At 40.6% G+C, this 22,572-nt stretch overlaps 2 pseudogenes; both read right to left on the bottom strand.

The window, feature by feature from the left end:
• Positions 1 to 12,186: 12,186 nt before the first annotated feature.
• Positions 12,187 to 12,807, bottom strand: LOC109381038 (26S proteasome non-ATPase regulatory subunit 10 pseudogene; annotated as a pseudogene).
• Positions 12,808 to 13,137: 330 nt separating this feature from the next.
• LOC109381036 (enhancer of rudimentary homolog pseudogene) lies at positions 13,138 to 13,874 on the bottom strand (annotated as a pseudogene).
• Positions 13,875 to 22,572: the final 8,698 nt, after the last annotated feature.

Here is a 22,572-nt window from a genome sequence, read left to right as displayed (position 1 = left end):
GTTCTTAGTAGAATATTAAATCTTGGAAACTTGACTGTAAAAGAAAATTCTAAAATCAAACCCCCTGCTTTTCTGTATACTGGAAGGGAGATTTTTGAGGTATGACCTGTAAGCTCCCATTTTGATGGGAGGTGCCTCGAGAGTGTCTCCCACCTGCATGCGTGTGCACCCGCACATGATTTTGTGTCAGACATGCAGGATGACAGTCCCCGGGATTTTCCCTGACGTTGGTTGAGGCGGGAGAAGGCGAGAGCACCGGTGAAGGGCTTCCTGGCGCCGCTCTGTCTCTTGCCACAGTTGATGAGGGAAGATGGCAGTGACAGCTCTTGGCTTGAATGCAGTGTAATAGCCTCCTTATTCATCCTGACCACGGTATAGAAAACAAAAACAAACCTCTCCAAACCAAGTTTCTGTAGATTTGAAGTGCTGTGAGATCTCCTTTTGGCCGGACAAGTTGCTAATGGGACTGTAGTCAGATGAAGCTCTATGCTTCTGCCATGTAGGAGGAGAAGGTTCCCCAACGTTGATTTCAGGTGGCACATGCCAAATAAATATTCTGTATATTTATGACATTGTCTCCACAGGTGTTTTGTATTACATTTTTAATGCTGCAGGAGCTCTAACACTAGTTGCATTTGTAGGAAGGAAGGCTACCTTCATATATTGCTGTTTATTTCTAGGGATGGGGAGGAGGTAGGCTGGTAAGTCAGAATGACTATTGAGCTTTGCATTCATTGGACAGGCTCATATATGTTGAGAGTCAGGGAAAATGTTAACAATTTTACTTATTTTTAAGATGACCTTGGCATAGATAATGTTAATTATTAAAATTATTAAATAGTCACATAGGGGAAGATTACCATTTATAGATCACCTTTTATATGTATTCATTATAGCAGTCTTGTGAAGAACATGGGCGTTTTACACACGAGGGGACTAAGACTGATTTGCTGTGTTATGTGATGCAGTCAGTGATTGTCAAAGCTTAGATTTAACCTCATGCTAGTTTGACTTTAAAATTTTCCTGGTTCCCCTCCATCCCCCATTTTGGTGATGTGTGCAAAGATCCTTCTCAGTGACACCGTCTATATATACTCTGTCTTCCACTAAATGCATAGACCCAACCTCCCTGGACAGATAGACATCTGGCCACATTGCCTGCATATTTTTCACATGCCTATTTCTTAAATTATTGTAAACATACTGAGCATTGGGGGGTTTTTTGTTTGTTTGTTTTTTAAGCCAAGCAAGCAGTGACTTTATTAAAAGAAATAGGGTAGTACACTCCCAAGACGGGGGGAGTGGCCAGGCCAGGAGAAGAGCAAATGCAGAACATAGGGTTTTTTAACCTAGGACCTACGAACCCCCTGACATTATGTGCAAAATGTTGTATGTGAATTTTTTGTCGAAAATCAGGATTTGTAGCTTTAATAAAATTCTCAACGGCTTCTGACTCAACAAAACAGCCTCTAAGAACCACTGCTTTAAGCCATTAATAATTTATTAAGTGAATTAATACACATAAAGTGCTTGGACGTGCCTGACAAGAAGTAAGTTCACTATTAGCATTGTGATGGCATTAATAGTTCTCTGTGGGCTTAACTTTTTAAGAATCGGAAAATTGTCCATGGAATAGATTACTAGGTATACCAACTCCTTATTTATTGTTGGCACTGTTTGGCCTCAACATTTGTTTTTCTTACAAGTTAATTTGAGATGACTCTCCATGTATTTATAACACTTTCCTGTATTTTGAATTATTTCTGTAGATCCCCAAAGTGAGATCACTGGGTCATGTGTAGACATTTTGCAGACCTCACATGCCCTGCAGATGGCTCTCCAGAGGTGCCCATCAGGGCCCACCTGCAGCTCAGTGCTCTGCTTTGCTCTCTACTCTGGCTGGCACTTGACAAGTAGATACATTTAATAAGCAAAAGATTGCCTTGTTTAATGAGTATTTTTCCAGTTTCCACAGAGGTGGTATATTTTTGGTGTCCTTTTTTTGTGAATTGTCTTTGTCCTTTTCTCATTGAATAGGGTTTTTATGGTTTTCTTACCAGTTTGTGATATTAACACTTAGTCATCTGTTGCAAATATGTATTCTCAGATCGCTTACCTTTTAATTATTTAGTTACAGTTTTTTTAGTCAAATGCATGGTTTCTTTTGTATATGCTTCTATTGTTTCTAACTTTTAAGTCCTTCTTCCCTGTCCCATTTATCCTAGTGTATCTTGTGCAAATTAAAAATTTTTCCTTTATATATTTCTAATATCTCCTGATATAAAAAATACTGACAATGGTATTTCTTAGAATGTATATATGTATACATATACAGAAATGAGCTAAAGGCAGCTATATTTCTTCATGATTATATAGAGTGTTTATATGGGTTTAACCGTAATCTGACCCTATTGATGGACATTTTCTTGTTTCTGATGTTCTCTTTTACAACCAATTCTGCATGAGTGTCCTTATTTTAAGAATAATTATCAGTCCTTTTAGTTGTGAACTTAAGCATCTATTCATATATTTTTGAACCATTTGTTTCTTTTTCTTTCTGTGCACTGCCTATTTGTGACCTGGCCCATTTTACTTTCTTACTTATTTATAACAACTCTTTGTATATTAAAGGAACTAGCCCTTTGATGTAAGTTTTGTAAATGTTTTTATTTTGATGGTGTGCAGATAGTTTGGCTCTTCAAAAGTTTAAAATTTTATGTAGACAAATTTATCATTTTATTTATGACTTCTGGGATTGTTAATCTTTAGTTTTGCCCTTTTTGTGCTGTTAGAAGTTTTACAATTTAGGAAACAGTTACTTGAACAAAGAAAGAGTGCCCTTAAATTGCTATGAGGGAGTGTTCCTTTATTTTTTTTAGTCACAGTATATAAAAATTTATTTTTTTTATAGTTCTTACAGTGTTTAAACGCTGGAAATAAATACTCAAGTTTAAAATAATTGTCTTCTCCACAATTTGGATTATGTACGTCTTTTACTTCAGATGTCAGTATTTTTAAAATGTTGGTTTAGAAAACCAATAAAAACATTTAGCTTTACCCAGATTACAGATTTAAAATGTAGAATGGATATCTGCTTTGTGTTCAAGCCAATTTGACAAACTTACTACATCAGAGAGAACTGTGTTCCAGTTTTGGTTGGGAATAGCACTTATACAGATAGCCTGACGTCATTATCAACTCTGATGCAGAGGTTGTTGCTGAAGCCTTATTAATAGTTGTCTTGGGAAACCCTGAGTGGGAGGTAGGTTTAAGGAGGGAGATTCTAATGGGAGGCTGTTCGCGACTTTGGGGGAGATGGATTTAGTGGGAAGGATACTAGACGTTATTCCTACCTTTATAGTGTTGTTTTCTATCCAAGTTTTAAATATGATTCTCTTGGGATTCTTTTCTTGATTTGTACAGCTGCCACTGTACTGTTCATGACTGTATCCATGGGAACATAAGCAGGATGACATGACTTTATAACTTGTTGCTAGGCAGATCTAGCTTGGAATGTAATAAAATTTTCTCATTAAAAAGTGTTTGGAATGTTCCACCTTCTGTGCGGGAAGGTAACTCAACAGAGTAGTTTGGAATTACAACTGAAATTGTGTAAACCCTTTATAGTGGAAAGGATTGGTCATGTTTAAAATTAATTGAATGTTCGAAATAGAAGGGAATTAGTTGAGATAACTGATTATGTGCTGTAAACTTGGCCTCTTAGGCTTAAAAGGTCAGTATTCAGATGTGTATGTACTAGATGTGAACACCTGATCCATCCTAAAGTATATATCAAATTCCAGAATGATGACAGATATTATAGATAGTCCTTTGTGACTCTGAAGGACTTCCTAACGGAGGAAACTTCATGATGCTTGAGATACCTGTCTTGTATTTTGCCTGAAATTTTAATTTTTTTAGTTAAAAAGATTCAGTAGGTAATGTGTCATCGGTATAAAACAACTCAATTTCAAAAAGATGTAATAGAGTGGAATGGAATTGTCTCTTACCTTACAATATGTTTTCCAAGTCACATATTTCCCAGAGGCCACCACGCTTATTAACTCCTTGTCTGATTATAATTTAAAGCATTACTTGAGTATTTAATAATAGATAATATTTAGGCATTTCTATGTGCCAGCCACTGTGGTCAGTGCATTACAGGACAATCTTAAGAAGCAGTGAATTCCATTTTAGCGTTAGCTCCATTTTATTGATAAGGAAGCCAAGGCATAGAGAAGTTAAATAATTTGCACAAGGTTTAATATTTCTTGCCCACTAGATTTGCATGCTCCAAGAAAGCAGGGGCCGTGTTTTATTTCTGCTTTATCTGCCTGTGTCTAGCATAGTTCCTGTGGGGTTTGGGTAGTGTGTCAAATGTAGTATGAAGGCTGGTTTTACAAAGGTAGTTGGTTGTATCCTCGTTTATACGCTTTGAACTTCTGTAGCTGTTACACAATTGGTTAAATTCACTAAATGAGTAGCATTGAATCTGTATATTTATCAGGGAACCTTATATTTCTGGATTTCATGTTGGGAACACTTGAGAGAACCTCCTTTGTGATTTAATAAAGTCCAGTATTTGGGGACAGGGTGGTTGATACAGGGATTGATTGATATCATTGTGACTCCGTTCCCTTGCGGTGTGTTTACTTTTTACCCCCATCTGTCCACTTCTCCCCCAGCTGTATTTTGGCCCAGTGTCCTTTCAGTTTCTTGATCTAAGGGAAGGAATAAGTAGGAATAGAAGGAATCAAACAGAAGGAATAAAGCCCTTTGTTAAGTTAAATGCCAATATTAGCAAGTATCTGTGATCTTGAAAATCTATGTGTAGTATAAGTTATATGTAGTGCCTCCAATTTCTTACCTTTGAATTATAGAAAATAAGGTTTTAGAGCTGGGTAGGATCATTGAGATTATTTGGCAAGAGGAAAATGAGGGACAGTTCAATTCCACAAATTGTTGAATTATTTTCTTTGTTAAGTGAGGATAATATTTATCTCACAAGGTCGATCGGAGATAATCTTTATAAAACCTTGGCCTGATGATTCAACGGCAGTACTAATAGTTATATTTGCTGAGCACTTAGTGTATGCCAGCGTAGTGTGGGCAGAGAAGTGTTGTGAGACAGGAGGGGTTGTAGTACGGTAGAATGGAGTCAGGGAGGCCACTTTGAAGATTTCATAGTATTCTAAACTTGATCGTGAAGGCTAAACTAAGCATTAGAACTGAAAGAGATTCGATTTGAGAGGATGTGAACAGACCATGTAGGGCTGGAAGAAAGGAAGGGAGGTTAAAAGATTGAGTTTTGTTTGATGCCTTGAGTAATGGGATACTATAAACAGTAGAGCAGTCTGGAGATGTCACTGATGTTTTGGAAACTGAAAAATAGGTTAAGGTAAAGTAGTAATTACCGTGGCAGAACCGAGAAAGCTGAAACCAGAGGATGGAGTGACACCGGTAAGAAGCAAGCAGAAGTGGTGGCAGCAGGAAATCTCCCAAGGCTTAGGTATGGCATGGAAGGGGCCAGACTGGAGGGCGGACCACAAGTCTGTAGGAGTCCTTAGCTCCCCAGTACCTGCCCTTCCCTGTTCCAGTGGAGAATCCGTTTCCTCTTAGTGGAGTTTGAACAAAGGACCACTCCATTTGAAGGGGGAAGGCTGGATGGGACTGGACATGAGAGGGTGGGAAGGTGCACAGTTAAGTGAAAGTTTGCATATGGAATGGTGAGAACCTCAGAACATCCCAGAATTCTTGCAGCCTGGCTTATACCCTGCAGGCAGCAGTTTAGATTTCTTGGGGAGAAAACTGGCCGGAATATAAAGGTCTGTACAGCTTCTGACATTTGTCATCCTGTATTCCAGTTATTGTTGCATTACTGTTGCCTTAATCCAGTACCATTATTTTATCACCTTGCACAGTTTCTGGTGGTTGATATTTAGGGAGGGGCCAACTGGGCAGTTCTGGCTGGCTTGGGCTTCTCTCTGGGCTGTGGTCACACGGTGGCTGGGGTCAGAGCAGCAGGGGTGCTGGAGCAGCTTGGGCTGGCCCAGACATCCTCACTGTGTGGTCTCAGCGTGGGCAAATACCAGGAGAACCAAAGGTAAGTTGTATCGCCTTTCTGACCAAGCCTCTGGAGTCACACAGCGTGGTTTCTGCCATAGTCACAAGTCTGTTCAGCTTCAAGGGGAGGCATCGTAGATTCCTTCTCTTGATAGAAGTTGAATCAAAGTCAGATTGTAAGGAGAACGTGTAGGAGGATGTTGTAGCCATCTTCCCCCAGTACTGCCACTTTCATCGCATTATGACATTAGCTGCAAGTTCAGGATCCTGTCATCTATGTCAGGCCCAGTTGTGACCAGATGAGGCTCCCCAGGTGTGGTTATAGATCTGAACACAAGTGAATTCAACAAACAAGTAGTCTGACACTCCTCCTGACTTAAAATGGCAGGTCAGGCTTAGGATAATTGCTATAGACACATTTCTGTTCAGAAAAGGGGAAAACAGTTACAGCAGTCACTGGTCCATGACTTTTCTGAAATCCAGCCAGGCACAAATGCTGGTTCCTTGATGAGGACTCAGTTCAGTTGCTCGGGGATGATTCTCCAACATGTTTGGTGCTGCTCTCTGAGAGTTTTGTTTTGCCTTCCAAGTTACCCTTCCTCATAAGTAATGACTGTTGTTTTTGTTGTTGTTTTTTTCAATGGTGTTAAAGTACACATAACATAAAATTTACCTTCTTAACCATTTTTAAGTGTATGGTTCAGTGGTATTAAATACATTCATAATGTTGTGCAACCATCACCAAAAATCCACTTTGAGACTTTCATCATGTAAAACTGCAACTCTGTACTCATTAGCCAGGAACTCCCCACTCTCCCCCCTCCCAGCCCCTGGTAACCACCATTCTGTGTTTCTATATTTTGACTACTGTAGGTACCTCGTAAGTGATGGAGTCATAACAGTGTTTATTTTTGTGTCTGGCTTATTTCTGTTAGCATAATGTCCTCAAGGTTCATCCATATTGTAGCCTACGTCATAATTCTCTTCCTTTTTAAGGCTGAATAACATTCCATTATATGGGTACACACCAAATTTTTTTATCTGTTCATCTGTGGGTGAATACTGGATTACTTCCGTGTTGTAGCTATTATGAATAATGCTGCTTTGAATACAGGTGTACAAATATCTCTTCAAGACTCTGCTTTCAGTTCTTGTGGGTAGACACCCACAAGTGGAATTGTTGGATCTTATGGTCATTCTATTTTAAATTTTTTTGGGAATTGCCATAGTGTTTTCCACAGTGGTTACACCATCTACATTCCCACCAGCATTGCACCGGGGCTCCGATTTATTCACATCCTCAACAACACTTATTTCCTGCTTTTTTTCTTTTTTTTTAAAGATTTTATTGGGGAATCGGGGAAGGGGAACAGACAAATTGCTCCCTTTTGTTTTTCAGTCTAGTTGTGGAGGACGTCGCTTCACTGGCCCATGTTGGTATTATCATTGCGCGCTTCCCAGGTGAGGCAGTCGCTCGCAGGCCATTGGATGGCTGCTCATGGCCACTCACTGCAGCTCATGAAAGCTCATACCCGCTGCCAGCCAGCCCCACTGCAGCCTACGCCGTCGCCAGCGACTCACGGCAGCCCAGCTCCAGGTTGAGCTGTTGTTCATCACTGGCCCTCATGTGGGATCCGAACCGGGGTCCTGCTGCTCAGGGCTGGCTTCCCAAGCCAACTCAATGCGCCACTCGGCCGGTCCTGTTTTGTTTTTTTGATAGTATTCATCCTAATGGGTGTAAAGTAATATAGTTTTGGTTTGCATTTCTCTAATGATTAGTGGAGTTGAGCTTCTTTTTATGTGCTTCTTAACCACTGTGTATAAGTAGACCTTAGAGGTATTGCTGGTTCTGTTCCAGACCACCGCAATAAAAATGAGTATTGCAGTAAAGCCAGTTGTAATCTTTTTTGCTGGCACAGGGTCTTGCCTTCAGTTTGTTAAAAATTACAGCATCATGAGCGGCCAGAAGCCGCCGTGAGCAGCTGTCCAGAAGCCGGCGACTGATCTGCCTTGCCAGGGAAGAGTGCAATGATGGTGCCAACTTGGGCCAGTGAAGCAACGTCCTCCACAACTAGACTGAAGAACAAAACGACAACAACTTGTCTGTTCCCCTTCCCCCAATTCTCCAGCTCTGTTCCCATCCCACCAATGCCCCAATAAAAAAATCTTTAAAAAAAAAAAAAAAGCACAGCAATAAAGTGAGGTGTGCCTGTATCTTTGAGAAATGTCTGAGGACGTCCTTTGCCCAATTTTGAACTGGGTTGTTTGGTATTTTGTTGTTGAGCTTTAGGAGTTCTCTATGTGTTGTGTATATTAATCCCATATCAGATCTATAATATACAAATATTTTCTCCAAGAAATGGCTGCTTTTTATAGCTGAGTAGTTTTCTCAGCCTGCTTCATGCTCATAATATTTTGGGAGGAACATTTTGTACTATTTTTATCTCTTTCAGTCCAAATTGGTACAATTCTTGAAAAATTTTGTAGGTTGCGTGTGTGCCAGTTGACAATCCACTCCATTAAACAAAGCCATATTACAGATCTCTTTGTGGTAATAAGTCCTTCCTGTCCTTGTGAGTCTGTTGTGGGCCAGCCACTCCTCAGTCTTAGGAGCTTTGTTTAACGAGGTGGTCTGTAGGGGCAGCCCTCAGGCTTGTGGCAGGCACTGGGTCAGCCTGCAGTGCCAATCTGAAACCTGCTTGGCTCTTTCTGAGGTTTTAAAGTTTTTCAATCATAGCCTGGATTTGTTCTTTCTTCTGTAGTTATTTCTTGTTTGGAGAATCATTTGCCCTCAGGAGAGGCTGGGCATGAGAAATCGCTGTATTTTATTTATTTATTTATTTATTTATTTTTAAATTTTTATTTTATAGCTGAGCCATTCTGCTACCTGTTGGCAGCTCAGCTCGGGGGCAGCTAACTGACCCATGTGGGAATTGAACTGGCGACCCTGTTGCTCAGAGCTTGCACTCTTAACCAGTTGAGCCACTCGGCCAGCCCTAAACATGCTGATTTAATCACAATGTGTTAAGCATATTGGAGGAAGGGAGAGGTTATTTGTATAAGAAAGCCAGATCCTCCACTTCTGTGGGTAGTGAGTAGATAGTACTGACAGTGGGGAAAAATTCAGTAGCAGAATAAGTGTGTTGTTCAGGAATACCAGAAATAGTTAATAGGGTTGAAAGTGATTCCACTCTGCAGAGTGAGGAGGGTGAGACCTATAACACTGAACTTTAGGGAACAGTAGAGGGAATAAGCAGAGAAAAAAATAGGCCAGGCCTTAGGAGGAAAGCGGCTAGTGTGGCATCACTTGTGGGTATTTGTTGTGCTTCATGGTCATCAGCACCTTGAAATCTTTGGGGGCAATTGCCCACCTTACTCGTCCAAAAGCTAATATGCTCCCCTACCCTTCCTTGTAGTTAGCCACAGGCATGTGACTTTTGCTCCATGAACCAGGGCAAGGCTGAGACTGGGAAGCAAATGATAGAAAATAGGCCAGAGGTGAAGGTGGTGTGTGGTCGGGGGCGGCAGGCTCTAGTGAAGTCCCTGCCGGGCACCCAGTATGCTGCAGCCGCAGCCCTCAGATGTCCCCAGAAGCAGTTCTCCAGGAAAGCTCAGGTGCTGTACGGCTGCGCGGCCACTCAGCCCAGTTCTCCAAGATACTGTGTTGCTTACACTAGCTAGACTGGGTTCTAGCTAGTTACACTAGCTAGACTGGTTTACAGAAAAGAATCTGACTGATGGAGCGGTTGGCACTAGTAGTAGTGATCTCCAAGCACATGGACTGGTGGTCTGTGAAGGCAGTGAAAGAAGGAGAGAGCTTGAAGAAGCACAGTGATCAGCGGTGTTTGATGACTAAAGATTCACCAGTAGGGAGTCATTGTGGTAATAACGTTTCAGGGGGAAGGGAGTAGAAAAAGCACACAAATTTTACAGACTTGACCACACCCACTCAATAAAAATTAAAACAAGATTTCCTTTGATAGTGGGAAAGGGAGGTCAGACTTCAAAGTGAACAGGATTATGCTGCTTCATTTGTCTATTAAGTAGACTCCCGAGATCAAGTCCAGTCCTCATTTTATTGATGGGGAAACTGGGTCTCAGATACATTTTGAAATTTATATATTTTTGCAAAGAGATTGATTATTCTGCAGTTACTGTATACGAAGGAATAAACCCTGGGGTTTGGGGGCTCTGTTTCTGTTCACTGTATTATGGGTGTTCTTTAGAAACTGATTTCCCAGAGATATTTCAACAATATGGGACTCATTTTAGAGTTCTTAATCTTAGTCATTAAATGTTGGATGGTTTGCCCTTGTACTGAATAGTTTAATTACCTTCCCACTAATAATTGCTGTATTAGGCAATGAGACTTGAACTCATAATAGAATCCAGATATCTTAATGAAGATGTTCTCATTTTTAAAGTTAACTCCTAATTTACTAGCAGCCGATGGAACTATCATCATTGAACAGCAAATTGTTGACTGTGATTGTTTAGAATAATTTGACAGTTTTGAGTCTAGCCATTAATGAGGGGTATAGAATTTAAAAATAGTTTAAGAGACTGGAGTAGAAATGGTTGATATGAGTAAGTGTACTTGCAAAATAAATGGGTTCCCTAATTAGGTAGCTGTATATGTCTGCTGTCTTGTGGCTGAGGGTTGCCTGAGTTGATTATCAGCAGGTCTTTTAAATAAAAGGAAACTTATACTAGGGGATCTTTATGCCGAGTTGGCTGGAATAGGGGAGTTGCTGGGTCCCCCTTAGATGAGAGCTTTGTAACCAGTCTCTTAAAAACATCCTTATGGCTGAATCTAGTGCTGGCGTCTGGAGGGATTATTTTAAGCTCCTAATATGGGACAAAATCTTTGCTACTTGTTTTATTTTTATTTTAATTGTTTTCTCTCAACATTTTATTTTTTCAGTTTCTGAAGTGCAAATCAAAACACATTTTTGTTAATAGCATGTTCACAAACTTGACATTTGTTGCAATACAGGATGACTTAATATAGGTACCTTAAAACTTCCTTTTTAAAAACAACACATTTTATAGAAAGAAATAGCTCATTAATAAGATACATAGATACGTGGGCTATAATTTTTCATTATTTTAGTGTTTATGAATGACAAACTAGGATAGCAGGCCCTCCAGCTGAAAATATGGTCCTCTAAATATATGTAAGTATTCCTCCTATAAGAAAAAATAAATGTTCTGTTGAAAAAACAGACATTTGGTATAGACCTCTGAGTGAGTTTGATAAACGAGTTAGAATGTGTTTCAGCTGTACAGAAGGAACATTCTGGAGTCTACCTAAACCCATTTGGCAGAGCTGGCCTGGTGCTGTTGGGTTGTTTTGCCTCAGAGGTGGGGTCAGGATGCATGGGAGAGTGCTGAAGACTCACAACTCACAACAGCCAAAATTACTTACTCAAAATTAACCAAAATTCAGGGCCAGCCGAGTGGCACGTTGGATAAGAACTGGCTTGGGACGCCAGAGGGCCCTGGTTCAGATCCCCATATGAGGGCCAGTGACACTGCCCTCTACAGCTAAGATGCTGAACAACAGCTCAACCTGGAGCTGGGCTGCCGTGAGTCGCCAGCTATGGCGTATAGGCTGTAGCTCCTGCTGCAATGGGTTGCCATGGGCTACCGTGTGTAGCCAGCAGCCGCCATGAACGGCTGTCCAGAAGCCGGCAACTGATCTGCCTCGCCAGGGAAGAGCGCAATGATGGTGCCAACTTGGGCCAGTGAAGCAACGTCCTCCACAACTAGACTGAAGAACAAAAGGACAGCAACTTGTCTGTTCCCCTCCCCCCAATTCCCCAGCGCTGTTCCCATCCCCCAATTCCCCAATAAAAATCTTAAAAAAAAAATAGCCAAAATTCAATATGGAATAATATACAACAGTAAGTGGCACACTCGCAACAGTTATTCAATGCCTAGAAAGCAGATTGGGAGCTTAGAACACATGCCTCAGCAGGAACAATATTCAAAATGTTTATAAGACTTTGAAGGTGAAAGAAACTTGATTATTCATAGATGATGTCTTGTGCATAAGTGCATTGTTTCCAGGACACTGGAGACAGCCACAAAACATACAGAGTAAGAATAAATCCAAGCTGCTTAACCTTCCACCATTCTTGTGAGTGTTAAGCCCAGGCCACCTCTGGCTACTTGTGGGGATGTCTGTCTTCTTTATTCTCAATGTAAATCCTTGCTCCTTGGGACACAGGCTAAGTATAGAGGAGTGGTTTGCTTAGTGTCTTGGATGTTTGTGGCTGCTTTGTAGTACAGAAGGATAGGAATCATCTTCAAGTTACCATTGGCTGCCTCCCAGTGCATTGCTCTAACCTCATAATGGTCCTTTGCATCTGGGCTAGCCCCGCCTTCTAGTAACATGACAGCGATCTCGTGCCTGTTTTTGGAAGCTGCATAATGCAGGCGAGGACAGCCATTATTATGATTGACAGCATTCCCTTGAGCACTTCTTCCCAGAAAGACGTTTACAGCCTCATCACGGCCAGCAGAAGTGGCAATATGAAGAGACCAGCCTGCATCATCTTTATCGTTCACTGGCCCTCCAGGTTGCAGCAAGAATTCAGCATTTCTGTCTGTTCAGCTGAGCACGCTCAGGGCAGTGCAGACATTGTTGTCCTGGTCAGTGCTGGCAGCCAGGGATTTACCGGCCAGGATCCTTTCCTTCAACTCCTCCAGCTTCCCGCCATAGGCCAGATCGCAGACTGTTAGGTTAGGCTCACACCCCTATTCGCTTGCTCTCCTTGCTACTTGTTTTAAAATGCTATTTTATTCAACCTCTAGTGAGGAAGGAATTGCTTCCTCCATTTTTACAGAACAGAAAACAGGTCTAGAGAGATTGGGTAACTATTTTAATTTAGGCAGAGCTGGGATTCCGTACCAAAACTGTCGCACTAAACCAAATACATGTTTGCTGCATTAAAGAATGATGGACAGTGACTACCTTGAGTCTTAGATGTCCATTTACCTGGGTGGGAGAAGCAATGAGATGTGAATTATGGGCACTGTCTCCCCTACTCTGTCTTTTTTTTTTTTTAATAACTAAAGAACATTTATTTGTTTTTCACAAAGACCTTGGGGACATAACTAAACTGTGTCACCACCCCCGACTCCAACTTGAAGAAGGGTTAGTACAGTGAATGTTATAGAGCAGGCATGAACAGTTTTTGAAGGACTGGAACCAACGTTAGCTGACAAAGAACAACTTCCATCTAAATAATCATAAAAACGTTTAAGTAAAAAAAACAAACAAACAACCCAGGGGAAAAAAAAAGGGCAATGGGGCTTTCAGATTGAACCAGATCCTCACATTTCACCTAACACATTCAATCCTGGCTAGAATGTACCAAAATGGAAACAGGATTACGAGAACACAGAACTTCCACTACAGCACGCTGTACACACCTGTGTTCCAAACCCACCCCCATCCCCTTATTGCTTTTAATACAACCATTTCCCGGCCTGTTGGGCCTGCCGACGAAGGAGCACGTAGATCTTCTCTTTAATCCAGTCTTTGTTATAAGGCTGGTATGTCTGGGTATCAGCTCGGTAAACAAGGCAGCTGAGGTCTGCCAGATCATCAATAAAATCAAACAACTGGCTGATATCATATGTGATAGAGGGGCTGTTGGGATTCATTCTCTTCAGATGTTCTTCATACATTTTACAAACGCCTTCCATGCATTCATTCACAGATTCATAGCATAAGTTCTTCCTTCTGGCCTCTTGGTAGGCTGTACCAGCAAAATGGTGTGAGACATCGCGCCAAACTCTTGCACTGCAGCCGCCGCCGACACTGCCGCTGCACACCTATTCTGTCTTTTTTGGCAGCGATCAGATTTCTCAGACCGTTACCAGCTTCTTGTGACCTCAAAGTTAGTGCTTTATGTCATATTTTTTATGTTCTCACATTAAACTTGCCTGTCTGCTTGTTCCTCTGAATAGTTCTTCAAGTATTGTACCTTCCACTTACACCTGTGTTTATTTTGTGTCATTTCATTGAGACCCTAATTTGGGTGAAAATTCTCCAAACTGCATTTCTTTCCAGCATATTTGTTTTTATCACCTAGAACCAGCCCCCAGCTGAGACTTTTTTTTTAATAGAAACAGGTTTCCCCCACTACTCAAAAGTAGAGCATTCCTTTGAAATGCTCCATAACCTGAAATGACGTAAAGTGAAGAAGCAGTTGCCATTAATTTATGCTCGGTTGTGAGCTGCCTCTGTAACGGCTCGCTGCAAAACAAATGCTGGACACTATTTTAGCTTTTTGCCTTTTTCCTAAAAGTAAAAATCCTCTTTGGATTTCTTTCGATTAGCAAAAACAAGTACTACCATAAGTCTGTAATAAAAGTGAAGTGACGTGGAATGAACTTTTGAAAATGAGGGACACCCTGTACATAACAACCACTTTTAACATTTTCTGTCTTTCAGTTGGCAAAAATACTATTTTTTTTTTAAAGATTTTATTGGGGAATTGGGGAGGGGAACAGCATTGGGGAATCGGGAGGGGGAACAGACAAGTTGCTGTCCTTTTGTTCTTCAGTCTAGTTGTGGAGGACGTCGTTTCACTGGCCCATGTTGGTATTATCATTGCACTCTTCCCGGGTGAGGCAGATTGGTTGCTGGCCACTGGATGGCCGCTCATAGTGGTTCTTGACAGCTCACACCGGCTGCCAGCCGCTCACGGTAGCCCATGGCAGCCCACTGCAGCTTCACTGCAGCCTACACCGTCGCCGACGACTCATGGCAGCCCAGCTCCAGGTCGAGCTGTTGTTCACCATCTTAGCTGTAGAGGGCGCAGTGTCACTGGCCCATATGGGATCCAAACTGGGGTCCTGCTGTTCAGAGCTGGCGTCCCAAGCCAACTCTTAATCAACGCTCCACTCGGCCGGCCCCAAAAATACTACTATTGATAAATGATGAATGAACTTAAAATGTATAACTATACACATAAAATGGGAAGGGCGTGTGTCTGCAGGATTTCAGGGGAGCGTGGAAAAAAAGCTATTTGAAAATAGCAGCCGTTGAATTTTATCATGTTATTGTGAAGTTACATGTTTATAACCATCATGTAAACTGGATTCCATTTTGAGTTGGGCCCTTGGGTAAGCTTAACTGTACGTAGTTGAAGACAAAATTTAGTTCTACTTCCAGTGAGTCATTGAGTAATGCCTTATAATGGCAGTGGGGTTCTGACAACACACCCCCTTTTTGTGATGCGGAGGCCTAGGGAGAAGGGTGTTCCTTGAAACCACAGTGTTCCCTGCCAGAGGGTGGCAAGCAAGACTAAGCTGTGTGATTTAGAAGTGGTGGTCTTCACCACGCCTCTTTCCTTGCCGTTGGCTTTTTTTTTAAAATAAAGTTTTATTGAATATTTGCATAGGTAATACAGGTATGAGGCACACAATTAAAAGACACAAAAACGGTATGTACAATGAAAAGCAGATTTTTTTTCTCGATTGATAGCCTTCCCCTCATTGGAGACCACCATTTTTACTAGGTTTTTTTGTTGTTGTTTTTTTTGGTATGTGTTTTGATACTGGCTTCCAAAGGATTATCTTACCTATTGTACTTTAGAATGGCAGGAAGCTGAATGACTCATATTCAGACATTTTTTGTTTTCTTTCTTGAAGCTTGTTGGCATGCCTTCCTCTCACCTTTCCGGTGGTAGTGTTGAAATTTGCTTTTTTCACTTTATCATGACACTTTCCTGTGAGGTTTTTTTTTTTTTGGTCTTTCAGTTTTTAAGAAATGGCATTGGTATCTCTTTCAGAGAGCTGTGATGATTACAAGCTAATTTTTGTGAAGGTGCTTGGCACATAATAGTTGATTAATAAATATTTCCTTTTATCCCTTCTCTCCTGCCCACTAGTAGTGTATAAAATAAAAAAGACAAAAAAAGTTATGAACCAGACAATGCAGTGGATTCCAAAATTAAGATTAAGCTTGGGTGAGTTGCAGTGTTTTTTGCTGAACCCATTCATTTGAATAGAAATAAATTATTTTCATTCTTTGAATTTACTTAAAAGGAATTCCTCAAAGCTACTCTTGGTTTTTTTCCTTATATAATTTCATTAGGTTGACTATGTAAACCCCAAATACATACAGAGTAGAGACTTGTGAAAAAGGCTTTTGAAACTATCTTTGCAAAGTGTTCCTTATCACTGTGGCAGATAAGTGCCTACTGTCCGGATCCCACTTAGATTGTTCTCACTGCGTCTTCCGAGGTGACTTCATGTCCTCATGTTTAAGGCATAGGCCTATGGGCTTTTTGTTAGGTGTGTTCAAACCGTAGTATTTTCATCCTTATTTAAGATCGACTTCCTTCCACTTGGAGCTAATTTATATGAACTTTTCTAGTAAAGTTGTCTTTGCTTCAGAGGAAGATTGCTATAACAGGTGTTGTAGGATTTTAGTTGAATGGCTTTTGAGGACGAAAAGAACTTTATAATGGTATGTCATTAGAAAGTCTATCAGCCCAGAAAACTATCTGATGTATAAAACAAAACTTTCAGTCTTATCTATCCTTTTGGATATTATAAATGTTGGTTTATTTATTTAGTGGGATTTTCAACGTTACATGTTTGCCCAAAAGATCTATAATTAAGGGTAAATTTAAAGTAGGCAACTTCCCATTCATTGCTTCTCAGACCCAAGTGCAAGGCTGTCCTTCCTTCTGATGAGTGACCTTTCTTTTAAAAAAGTGAGCTGAGAGGCCGGCCGAGTGGCGTGTTGGTTGAGTTGGCTTGGGACGCCAGCTCTGAGCAGCAGGGCCCCGGTTTGGATCCAACATGAGGGCCAGTGACACTGCCTTCTACAGCTAAGATGGTGAACAACAGCTCGACCTGGAGCTCGGCTGCCATGAGTCGCCGGCGACGGCTTAGGCTGCAGCCCCTGCTGAAGTGGGCTGTTGTAAAGCTACCGTGAGTGGCTGGCAGCTGGAGTGAGCTGCCAAGAGCCGCTGTGAGCGGCCGTCCAATGGCCGGCGACCCATCTGCCTCATCCGGGAAGAGCGCAATGATAATACCAACATGGGCCAGTGAAACGACGTCCTCCACAACTAGACTGAAGAACAAAAGGACAGCAACTTGTCTGTTCCCCTTCCCCCAATTCCCCAGTGCTGTTCCCAATTCCCCAATAAAATCTTTAAAATAAATAAATAAAATAAAATAAAATAAATGAGCCCAAACTGTAGTTGTGATGTTTTTTTTTATGTTTATACTCTGATTCTGTGAGTTTTTAGAATGCTAACTTTCTCAGAAACCGAGTGGCTCTCGTCAGCCCTTCTGCCCTTCCTGTATGCCACAGCTCACAGATCGCTTGTCCAGTTGTCCCCATTCCATGCTGTCACATTCTCAAATGAGAAGCCAGTTGGTACATTTTTACCCTTAACTAAGCCGCACACTTCATTCAGAGTTCACTCGTTTTCCCATTACTATGCTTTTTGTTCCAGAATCCAATCCAGGGCACCATATTTCATTTAATTGTCCTGCCTCTCCGTTTCCTCTGTCTATGCCAGTTTCTCAGTCTTTCCTTGATATTCATGATATTGAGAATTTTGAGGAGTCTAGTCAGATATTGTGTAGATTATCCCTCAATTTATCTGACCTTTTTTTTATGGTTAGTCTGGGCTTAGGGGTTTGGGAAAAACTCTACATTTTATCATACTGGAGTGGAGGGTGTACATGCTTTCATCATGACTTGTCACTGGTGATGTTACCCTTGATTACATGGCCAAGGTAAAGTTTCCAGTTTTCTTTACTGTAAAGATACCCCCACCCGCTTTCGTGCTATGTTCTTTGGAATCAAGTTACTCAGTTCGGCCCATACTCAGGTGTGGGGAATTAAGCGCCACCTCCTGGAGGAAGGGAGTATTTACACCAATTATTTGAAATTCTGTATGCAAGCTGCTTTTTCTACAAAATACCTTCTTTGCCCATTTTTCGGTTGGCTCATTGGGCTTTTTATTTGATTTTAAAAAGAAGGCTCTCCATAAGTATTTGGATAAATTGTTGTACTTGGCTATTTGCATATGAATAAGTAGGCTTGTTTTGTCGGGAAATTATGAGATCTCTACTATCAAAACTAATATATCTAGACCATATCAGCATTTATAAATATCTGGGTACCTGAATCTTTAGGCCCCAAAGTCTTCCACTTTTTATATTGGCTGTCCTGGTGGCAGATAACATATTAACAACAACAGCAAAAAAATTCACCTTGTTGTACCAACAAAAAACTCACCTTGTTTTACCAGGAAATTCCTGTGAAGTACGGCAGAATACCAGCACAAGGAACCATGCTTATTTCTTAAACAAGGAAGGTCTGGGCTGAATGTAATCAAGTGTGGTCGAGAGAACTCTGGGCTGGAGTTGGGATGGGAGCCTGCATGAAAGAGTTAGCCTCGACACTGCAGCACCTTGGGCCAGACACTGCCGGTCTCTAGATTAAATTAAGCAAGCTCCATCTAGGAAGTTCTATTTAACTGTAATATTCTGAGTCAGCTTCTGAGCTTGCATGAATTTTGGAGATGTTCTTACAAGGTACTATGAAGTAGCATCACATGGACAGTACAGGGGAGATATTTTTCGCTGCTGTTTATGGAATAGATTTGAATTTGAAGGCAAGGAGAGGAGGCGGAAAGTTTGATAAGGATGCTGTTGCAACCTGAACAGGCCATTTAGGGCCTAGATTAATAATGTTTGTGAATGTAGGAGAAGAAAGCCATAGCCAAGAAGCAGAAAGTTATGTTCAGTTGTTTTTAGTTGGTTTTTTTGTTTGCTTGTTTGTTTTGGTTTTTTTTTGCTTATCTTACTCTAAACACTGGCTTTTATAATAAGAGTAATCGATTATTTGGTGGGTAGAGTGCTCACGGTGTGTGCCAAGGCATTAAGTAAGCTCTTTACATATGTTATCTCATTTAATTCTTTCACTGTGAGGTAGAGATTTTTTAAACCACCTTTTCCAGATGAGAAAATAAAGGCTTCCTTCTAAGGAACTTTTCCAGTGTCTTAAACTTTATAAGTGGCACACCTGGAATTCTAACTTGTGATAGTTTGAGTTCTGAGCCCATCTATTTAAACAGTTCATTTTAGTGGGTTTTCTATGGATTTGAACCAGAGTTATGAGATGTGATCAAACAGTATGGTGAATGTTTACATTTAAAAAAATTTATTACAGTAAAAGACACATTGCCATTAATCCCCCTCAAAATACTCACCCTTGCTTCAAACATACTTATCCCATCGTTCTTACCACTTTCTGAAGCAGTTCTGGAAGTCCTCTTTCGTGAGTGTCTTTAGTTGTGCTGTTGTGGCGCCTTGATGTCCTGAATTGATTCAAAACATTTACCTTTCATGGTCATTTTGACTTTGGGGAAGAGCCAGAGGTTACACCGTGCCAGATCTGGTGAATACAGTGGATGAGGACACACCATAATGTTTTTATTTGACAGAAATTGTCGTACCAGAAGCGATGTGTGACACGGATCCTTTCCTTTGTGATCAAACAATACGGTGAATGCTGCTGCCAAGGGCCATTTAACTGAAAGGAAAGGCAGGGATCTTCAATATGGGAAGTGGTGCGTCGAACCTTAGTAAGAGTGTGTGACAAGTTTTAACTTGTTTGGTGCAGTCAGTTGGGTGTGAGCTACGGTTGAGGGAAGGTGTGTTTTAAGTGTGCCATGAATCCTCCTCCATCATGACAACGCTCCGTGTCACACATCTACAAAGAGATAGAAAACATAAAAGAGAACCAGCCAGAAATGAAGAATAAAATAACTGAAATGAAGAATAGAGGGAATCAACAGTAGATTAGATGAAACAGAAGTTTGAATCAGTGATTTAGAAGATAAGGTAGCAGAAAACACCCAATCAGAACAGCAAAAAGAAAAAAGAATCCAAAAACTTGAGGATAGTTTAGGGGCCTCTGGGACAACATCAAGCATACCAACATTTTCATCATAGGAGTATCAGAAGGAAAAGAGAGAGAGCAAGGAATTGAAAACCTATTTGAAGAAATAATGATGGAAAACTTCCCTCACCAGGTGAAGGAAGTAGACATACAAGCCCAGGAAATGCAGAGAGTCCCAAACAAGATGAATCCAAACAGGCCCACACTAAGACACATTATAATTAAAATGTCAAAGGTTAAAGACAAAAAGAGAATTTTAAAAGCAGCAAGAGAAAAGCAGTTAGTTACCTACAAGGGAGCGCCCATAAGACTGTCTGCTGATTTCTCAACAGAAACTTTGCAGGTCAGAAGGGATTGGCACAAAATATTCAATGTGATGAAAAGCAAGGACCTACAATCAGGATTACTCCACCCAGCACAGCTATCATTTAGAATCCAAAGACAGATAAAGAACTTCCCAGACAAGAAAAAGCTATAATTGAAAAATAAAAAATTACTTTATAAAAATGAAAAAAATTAAAGAAGTTGGCAGCATTAGGTTTTCCGTTATTATTAACGTGTCATATTACCAGGTTAGTATGCTTATGAGAGGTTGTATGGTAATTTTCATTCTTAAGTATAATATTAAGGATAGATGTTTCCTTAATATGGTATTATGATTACAATCATAAATTAGTTCAGATTTGTTTTTAAAAGAAAACAACTGGTAAAATTGTATAGTGCCATATTACTAAGCTCTTCTGGGCTGTACTATGGTTTATTTTTGTATAGGTGTTGCTCTTTGAATTAGAATAGTCATAGTTGTAGCTTTAGACTACGTATACAATGTAAGATCATCGCTTACAGGAATGAAATGGTACCCTAGCAAAGTCTATTATTAAATTGTTTGTATATCATTATATATAAAAAAGAGAGGCATTCCCTGATTCCTATTTTAATTCACAATGGCAAGTCTTTTTGTTAATTTGGTTCTATGCTGTCTGGAACTTAGCTGTTTGTTTTAGGTCACCTTTGGGTGCAAAGAGCTTTTACATTGCTCTTGGGTCTGATTAAGTTGCTGTCATTATAGTCAGAAATTATGTCTGCTATATACTTGTCAGACCATGAGCAGTGCTGTGTTTAGACTGTATGGGACTAGGAATGTGCAAACATTTCAAAGGAATAAAGAACTGTAAAAGAGATTGTGGAAGTAGGACTCTAATAAAATCCTCACAAACCTGGGCTCGATATGGAAAAGTCAGTAATAATTATGTAGGTTTTTTAAAATCTCACAGTGCTGTTTTTTATTCCACTGAAAGAATGAACATTTATTTTTTCTTTCATTAAACTATGTCAGTGGTTTTATACTTAGGATCCCCTAACCTCATAAGACTTCAGAGGGAAGAAAATTCAGAAAAATTTAGTCAATATCATAATCATTTATGAAGTGTTAAGCTTTGGGAAAAGCACAGTGGAGAGACCCTCCAAGGGCTGTAGGTGCTCTCGTAAGAGGTGAGCACAGGAGAGACGCACCTGCAGGTGAGACGGGTAAGAAGCGGGCCACATCACGATTTTAGTACAGTATATGTGGTTATGTTTATGGAAATATAATTCTAATGGACATGTGATGTTATATTGGATGGTTCTGGAAGAGTCTACAGGACCTCAGCGGGCTGTTGAGACAGGCCTGGACACTGTGGACCTCACTCATTGATAGGCACGTAACACACACACAGTTTCCCCTGGTCATGGCATGCACTTCCTTCCACAGCTTCTGTTCATGTGCACATAATTTCCGTTGTAGAACTGTACCAAACTTTGCAAGTCTCTTGTTGGACGTTTGAGTTGTTCCCAATGTATTGCCATTTCAGCAGCACTTGATAAACAACTTTGTAGGTGAGTTTTTGCATAGCACTGTGATTATTTCCTTTTAGGATAAGTTGCTAGAGGCTTTGGTAAACATTGCCAAACTGCCCTTCAGAAAGCCTAAACTAATTTACAGTACACTATGTCAGCATTTTTGGTGGTCATTTTTTCTGTACCCCTTTGTAACATCCTGCTCTGCCAAACTTTTAGAAAGAATTCCATGTTCTCTTTTTCCCAACTAGTCGCTGTAGTAGGAAACTCTTAAGACACGGTTATGATTTTAAAGATATGTCTTCAGCTAGCGGTTCAATAATTGAAGTTTTCACCCGGCCATGGAGAAGCGGTGGTGATGTCAGGACTGTTGTTACAGAGTAAATCAGGCCTGTGTTTCTTACAGTGGTGGTGCGTCCCCATTAGCAGACTGTGGCCGGGGCGCTTTTGTCTCTTGGAGCACTCGTGGTGAAATACCAATACAGGCAGACCTCATTTCATTGAGCTTTGCTGTATTGTACTGCACACACTACACTTTTGACACATTGAAGGTAAGACCGTCCATCAGCAAAAAGGTTCAGATGGTTAGAATTTTTTTTCAATGAAGTATTCTTATTGAGGTGGTGTGTATGTTATTTTAGACATATTGCTGTTGCACATTTAATATTCGACAGTATAGCTTAAACATAATTTTTATATGTACTGGGAAACCAAAAAATTTGTGT

Source organism: Hipposideros armiger, unplaced genomic scaffold, assembly GCF_001890085.2.
Source record: "Hipposideros armiger isolate ML-2016 unplaced genomic scaffold, ASM189008v1 scaffold_43, whole genome shotgun sequence".
Classification (NCBI taxonomy): Eukaryota; Metazoa; Chordata; class Mammalia; order Chiroptera; family Hipposideridae; genus Hipposideros; species Hipposideros armiger.
This window is presented reverse-complemented; position numbering and strand designations above follow the sequence as displayed.